The sequence below is a fragment of the Drosophila serrata genome, unplaced genomic scaffold (assembly GCF_035046125.1).
Source record: "Drosophila serrata isolate PLE 108 unplaced genomic scaffold, ASM3504612v1 contig_276, whole genome shotgun sequence".
Lineage (NCBI taxonomy): Eukaryota > Metazoa > Arthropoda > Insecta > Diptera > Drosophilidae > Drosophila > Drosophila serrata.
In genome coordinates this window covers 281,760-288,945 of record NW_028257174.1, presented here as the reverse complement: position 1 = coordinate 288,945, position 7,186 = coordinate 281,760, and the positions used below count along the sequence as shown (strand labels likewise).

The 7,186-nt window shown below is 53.0% G+C and overlaps 1 long non-coding RNA gene across 1 annotated transcript in view; it reads right to left on the bottom strand.

The window, feature by feature from the left end:
• Positions 1-454: 454 nt before the first annotated feature.
• LOC110179730 (uncharacterized) overlaps positions 455-7,186 on the bottom strand; it is an 81,217-nt gene continuing 74,485 nt past the window's right edge. Inside the window, exon 4 of the long non-coding RNA XR_015272233.1 lies at positions 455-1,436. This is a non-coding gene — a long non-coding RNA (uncharacterized LOC110179730). The remainder of the gene's footprint in view (positions 1,437-7,186) is intronic.

The window sequence follows — 7,186 nt, the reverse complement described above, 5'->3', positions numbered from 1 at the left end:
AGGTTTCTTAGTATTTTTGCAATGGGTGCGACACCTGATGGTACTTAGGTGAACCTAATTAATTCTCTAGCCAGGTTTCTTAGTTTTTTTACATGTCGTGGAACATCTGGTGGAATTTTACTAAACCTAAGTCATTCGCTAGCCAGGTTTCTTAACATAAGCTGGGGGCGCCCCCAGTCGAGTTGAAAGAAAAACAGGTGCTAGTTAGGTTTCAAACATAATTACTGATAAAAATAAGTCTGGTTTAAAGACGGCAGGGGGACCAGCCCTTATACAAAATGTTCAGCAAATTACCGCCAGGTGGCGCAAACAATAAATCGAATATGAGCTAACTCGGGGATCTAAATATTGAGTGAAAATAATGGCAATGAGTGCAAATAATGGCTTGCACCAAAGTAAATTCTCCCTCTTTTACCTTCTGTTCGGTTGGCCATGAAATCCAGAAATTAACGAATTCCATAAGTTTTTTATATAATTTTCCTATACATGCTTAAACCATATATATCTATTCCACAAATTATTGGGTTTTACTCCCTCTTCCACCGCTTGGGAGTAATATTTTATTTTCCACGAGTTTATATAGCTACCGCTGACCAAGTTTTCTCGACTTATGTGGGGTTTCCTGCTTCCGAAGATGGAGGAAGTGACCACAATGACGACTGTCATAAACTGCAGCTACCGTTTAATTGCAAATTGCAACGAACTCGGGCCACTCTCTGGCCAATTACGAAGCGGGAGGCTAGGCGGGGAGGTGGGGAAACTAAATCCAAAAGACCTGGTCGAAACGTGGGTAAAATGTACACCAGAAGAAAATATTTTTACCTTTCCAGGGTATTATAATTTCAGTCAGAAGCTTGAAACTAAATGAAGGAATCATTTTCGACCCTATAAATCATATATTTTCTTGATCAGCATCAACAGGCGATTTTAAATGAATTATGCAGTTTTGTTAACCTGCTAAACATTAACATACGACCGCTTTTAGAATTGAAACTAATGCATTTTTGACTTAGCTATGACATTTTTAAATTTAAGAAATCTCATTTTTAAGATAAGTTTTTCCGGCTATATATACAATTTTCTCCAAGTGTAGACTTGTTTTCCATTTGAGGTAGAAATAGGGACAGCTTGTTGCATTGAAAGCGACACTGGAAATGCATTTTCCATGAGCGAAAACCAGCGTTTCTGTAACCCATAACTTGCATCCACGCTTGTTTCCACCTGCAGCTGCTGCAGCAGCATCATTATCAGCATTATCATGTACTTTTTAGAACATTATTATCAGGAGCAGTAGGTGCAACAGCAGCAGCAGCAGCAGCATCATTTTCGCCTTCATCATCGGCCACTTGTCTGCTGCTCTTGTTTTGCATTCCTATTTCTATTTCCATCTCCGGCAGCCTTTGGCAGCTTCCGCAACAAGGGAGTGTGATAATGCACTGAAAAAAATAATAATAAAATAATAATCATAAAAAGAAACATAAAAACAGAAAAAATATACGAATTTGATAAGGAAATTGCAACGAAAAATGTAACTTTGAATATAAAAATAAGTACTTGGGGAATAAAATCATTGAAAATATATAGAAAATGCCTATATGTTTTCAGTGTAGATCTATTAAAGGGAGAGGTTTTGTGTGGGATGGATGTGGCAACTTCCCTTCCGATTGCGTAGGTGTTTTGCTCTTGGCCATCTTTCGGCTTTAGTTTGCCATTTTTCTTCATCTTTTGTGTGTGTGTGTGTGTGTGTGAGTGTGAGTGTGTTTTCGCGCCCTGATGAATTCGTTAGATGCCACCCAACCACCCACTGCCCATGGGCGTCCTTGCACCTTTCGGGGGCAATCGTGCGCAGGTTGTAAACAACAACAACAACGGAGACTGGCAAAGAATAAAAACAAAAACCGCAATAAGTGAACATTTCAGTGTCGCATCCTTGACGTCAGTAGCAACAGCATGAAAATCAAAGGAAAATCAGGGGAGGAAAAAAAACCGGAGAAAAGCATTCACGGAATGCAAGCAAACTAGCAAAGAAAATCCTCAAGAAATTGATAAGAATTCAAGCTGAAAGTCAACAGCAGGATGGTAAAGTGCTTCTCCAAGGACTCCAAGGACAAGGAAATATTAAAATTGCATAGGAAAACTATAGACTCCTTTGAGAGAAACATAAAACCAAGCGTTTTCTAAACCCCGAAAAATAAATCAACGTAGGCCCTGGTAATACGCTGTTATCATCCAAGCAACCCGAACTGGTAGCTTGTCATTCTGGTAGACTAGCTCCTATTCAGTCTAGCTATCGACACCCAACCGAACCAAACATGAATTCCTATAAAAACTCTCTCGTAATTCTCGGCCTTTTCTCAATTCTCTGGCAGATGCCAGAGAATGCCATGGCCACGCCCGTGAACAAGAAAGGGTCCTACTTCAACTACGACGATGAACTGGACTACTTCCAGCTGCATCCTCAGCAGAAGCCGCGCGAGAAGGACGAATGGGACACCGGCAAGAATCTATATCACATGCCGTCGAAGTCGGTGCTCTCCGAGGACGATGCAGAGTTGGCATTGATGTCCGACATGTCCATCTACACCGATGAGGATGTGGCCTGGGAGCATGAGCACGGCCGCAGCGGCATCTTTCGTGGCTTTGCCAAGGATCAGAAGCTGCGCCCACCGCCGGCCACAAAGAAGCCGCTGCCGTTGCCGATGCCATTATATCCTTCGTATCCCGTCAAAGCCCGCAAGCCGCAGTATGTCCCGCAGTATGTCCCCCAGTACGTCCCGCAGTACGTCCCGCAGTACGTCCCGCAGTATGTCCCGCCGAGCCAGAAGAACGTTATGGACTCCACCAACATGAGCATTGGCAAGTGGAACTGGATGGAAAAGATTCTGCGGCAACAGATTGAAGGATTCCATTCATCTTGAGTCCTGACGTTGAGTTTATAGTTAAATTTGATATATTTCTATATATTTTATCATTATTGTTCAACTAACAAAAGCAGACAATAAACAAAAATACACACCCCAAGAGATGGTTGTTTTTGTGGGCATGGAACCCTTTCACGGTTTCCATTTTTCGGAAAAAAGGAAAGGTGTTACATCATGAAAATTCGCAAAAATCGGCCAAAAATTCACAATTTAAATGGAGTATGCAGTTTTGTTAACCTGCTAAAAATTAACATACGACTGCTTTCCGAATTGAAATTAATGCGTTTTTGGCCTAGTTATGAAATTTTCAAATTTTGACTGGTCGAAAAATTTGCTATAAACATTTGATCAATATCGGTTAAAAAATGGTAATGGTAGGAGCAGGTCCAGGAGCAGGTCCATAAGCAGCTAGGAGCAGCTCCAGGACCAGGTCCAGGAGCAGGTCCAGGAGCAGGTCCAGAAGCAGCTAGGAGCAGCTCCAGAAGCAGCTCCAGGAGCAGGTCCAGGAGCAGGTCCAGAAGCAGCTAGGAGCAGCGCCAGGGCAGCTCCAGGAGAAGCGCCAGGAGCAGGTCCAGAAGCAGCTCCAGGAGCAGGTCCAGAAGCAGGTCCAGAAGCAGCTAGGAGCAGCTCCAGGAGCAGGTCCATAAGCTGCTCCTAGCTGCTTCTGGACCTGCTCCTGGAGCTGCTCCTGGACCTGCTCCTGGAGCTGCTCCTGGACCTGCTCCTGGAGCTGCTTCTGGACCTGCTTCTGGACCTGCTCCTGGAGCTGCTTCTGGAGCTGCTCCTAGCTGCTTCTGGACCTGCTTCTGGACCTGCTCCTAGCTGCTTCTGGACCTGCTCCTGGAGCTGCTTCTGGACCTGCTCCTGGAGATGCTTCTGGACCTGCTTCTGGACCTGCTCCTGGAGCTGCTTCTGGACCTGCTCCTGGACCTGCTTCTGGACCTGCTCCTGGACCTGCTTCTGGACCTGCTCCTGGAGCTGCTCCAAGCTGCTCCTAGCTGCTCCTAGCTGCTTCTGGACCTGCTCCTGGAGCTGCTTCTGGACCTGCTCCTGGAGCTGCTTCTGAACCTGCTCCTGGAGCTGCTTCTGGACCTGCTCCTGGAGCTGCTTCTGGACCTGCTTCTGGACCTGCTTCTGGACCTGCTCCTGGAGCTGCTCCAAGCTGCTCCTAGCTGCTCCTAGCTGCTTCTGGACCTGCTCCTGGAGCTGCTTCTGGACCTGCTCCTGGAGCTGCTTCTGGACCTGCTCCTGGAGCTGCTTCTGGACCTGCTCCTGGACCTGCTTCTGGACCTGCTCCTGGAGCTGCTCCAAGCTGCTCCTAGCTGCTCCTAGCTGCTTCTGGACCTGCTCCTGGAGCTGCTTCTGGAGCTGCTCCTAGCTGCTTCTGGACCTGCTCCTGGAGCTGCTCCTGGACCTGCTCCTTGAGCTGCTCCTAGCTGCTCCTAGCTGCTTCTGGACCTGCTTCTGGACCTGCTTCTGGACCTGCTCCTGGAGCTGCTTCTGGAGCTGCTCCTAGCTGCTTCTGGACCTGCTCCTGGAGCTGCTTCTCGACCTGCTCCTTGAGCTGCTTCTGGACCTGCTCCTCGACCTGCTTCTGGACCTGCTCCTGGACCTGCTTCTGGACCTGCTCCTGGAGCTGCTCCTAGCTGCTTCTGGACCTGCTCCTGGACCTGCTCCTGGAGCTGCTCCTCGCTGCTTCTGGAGCTGCTCCTGGACCTGCTCCTGGAGCTGCTTCTGGAGCTGCTCCTAGCTGCTTCTGGACCTGCTCCTGGAGCTGCTTCTCGACCTGCTCCTTGAGCTGCTTCTGGACCTGCTCCTCGACCTGCTTCTGGACCTGCTCCTGGACCTGCTTCTGGACCTGCTCCTGGACCTGCTCCTGGAGCTGCTCCTGGAGCTGCTCCTCGCTGCTCCTGGAGCTGCTTCTGGACCTGCTCCTGGACCTGCTCCTGGAGCTGCTCCTCGCTGCTTCTGGAGCTGCTCCTGGACCTGCTCCTGGAGCTGCTTCTCGACCTGCTCCTTGAGCTGCTTCTGGACCTGCTCCTGGACCTGCTTCTGGACCTGCTCCTGGACCTGCTTCTGGACCTGCTCCTGGAGCTGCTCCTAGCTGCTTCTGGACCTGATCCTGGAGCTGCTCCTGGACCTGCTCCTGGACCTGCTCCTGGCGCTGCTCCTGGAGCTGCTGCTGAAACTGCTCCTAGCTGCTCCTGGAGCTGCTCCTAGCTGCTTCTGGACCTGATCCTGGAGCTGCTCCTGGACCTGCTCCTGGACCTGCTCCTGGACCTGCTTCTGGACCTGCTCCTGGAGCTGCTCCTAGCTGCTCCTAGCTGCTTCTGGACCTGCTCCTGGACCTGCTCCTGGAGCTGCTCCTAGCTGCTTCTGGACCTGATCCTGGAACTGCTCCTGGACCTGCTCCTGGACCTGCTCCTGGCGCTGCTCCTGGAGCTGCTGCTGAAACTGCTCCTAGCTGCTCCTGGAGCTGCTCCTAGCTGCTTCTGGACCTGATCCTGGAGCTGATCCTGGATCTGCTCCTGGACCTGCTCCTGGAGCTGCTCCTGGACCTGCTCCTGGAGCTGCTCCTAGCTGCTCCTGGACCTGCTCCTGGAGCTGCTCCTAGCTGCTTCTGGACCTGCTCCTGGAGCTGCCCTGGAGCTGCTCCTAGCTGCTTCTGGACCTGCTTCTGGAGCTGCTCCTGGTGCTGCTTCTGGACCTGCTCCTGGCGCTGCTCCTGGAGCTGCCCTGGAGCTGCTCCTAGCTGCTTCTGGACCTGCTCCTGGAGCTGCTCCTAGCTGCGTCTGGACCTGCTCCTGGACCTGCTCCTGGACCTGCTCCTGGAGCTGCTCCTAGCTGCTTCTGGACCTGCTCCTGGTGCTGCTTCTGGACCTGCTCCTGGCGCTGCTCCTGGAGCTGCCCTGGAGCTGCTCCTGGAGCTGCCCTGGAGCTGCTCCTAGCTGCTTCTGGACCTGCTCCTGGAGCTGCCCTGGAGCTGCTCCTAGCTGCTTCTGGACCTGCTCCTGGTGCTGCTTCTGGACCTGCTCCTGGCGCTGCTCCTGGAGCTGCCCTGGAGCTGCCCCTAGCTGCTTCTGGACCTGCTCCTGGAGCTGCTCCTAGCTGCGTCTGGACCTGCTCCTGGACCTGCTCCTGGAACTGCTCCTAGCTGCTTCTGGACCTGCTCCTGGAGCTGCTCCTAGCTGCGTCTGGACCTGCTCCTGGACCTGCTCCTGGAACTGCTCCTGGACCTGCTCCTGGAACTGCTCCTAGCTGCTTCTGGCGCTGCTCCTGGAGCTGCCCTGGAGCTGCTCCTAGCTGCTTCTGGCGCTGCTCCTGGAGCTGCCCTGGAGCTGCTTCTAGCTGCTTCTGGACCTGCTCCTGGAGCTGCTCCTAGCTGCGTCTGGACCTGCTCCTGGAGCTGCTTCTGGACCTGCTTCTGGACCTGCCCCTGGAGCTGCTCCTAGCTGCTTCTGGCGCTGCTCCTGGAGCTGCCCTGGAGCTGCTTCTGGACCTGCTCCTGGAGCTGCTCCTAGCTGCGTCTGGACCTGCTCCTGGAGCTGCTTCTGGACCTGCTTCTGGACCTGCTCCTGGAGCTGCTCCTAGCTGCGTCTGGACCTGCTCCTGGAGCTGCTTCTGGACCTGCTTCTGGACCTGCTCCTGGAGCTGCTCCTAGCTGCTTCTGGAGCTGCTTCTGGACCTGCTCCTGGAGCTGCTCCTAGCTGCTTCTGGACCTGCTTCTGGACCTGCTTCTGGACCTGCTCCTGGAGCTGCTCCTAGCTGCTTCTGGACCTGCTCCTGGAGCTGCCCTGGAGCTGCTCCTAGCTGCTCCTGGCGCTGCTCCTGGAGCTGCCCTGGCGCTGCTCCTAGCTGCGTCTGGACCTGCTCCTGGAGCTGCTTCTGGACCTGCTTCTGGACCTGCTCCTGGACCTGCTCCTGGAGCTGCTCCTGGAGCTGCTCCTGGAGCTGCTCCTCGCTGCTCCTGGAGCTGCTTCTGGACCTGCTCCTGGACCTGCTCCTGGAGCTGCTCCTCGCTGCTTCTGGAGCTGCTCCTGGACCTGCTCCTGGAGCTGCTTCTCGACCTGCTCCTTGAGCTGCTTCTGGACCTGCTCCTGGACCTGCTTCTGGACCTGCTCCTGGACCTGCTTCTGGACCTGCTCCTGGAGCTGCTCCTAGCTGCTTATGGACCTGCTCCTGGAGCTGCTCCTGGACCTGCTCCTGGAGCTGCTCCTAGCTGCTCCTAGCTGCTCCTGGACCTGCTCCTGGACCTGCTCCTGGCG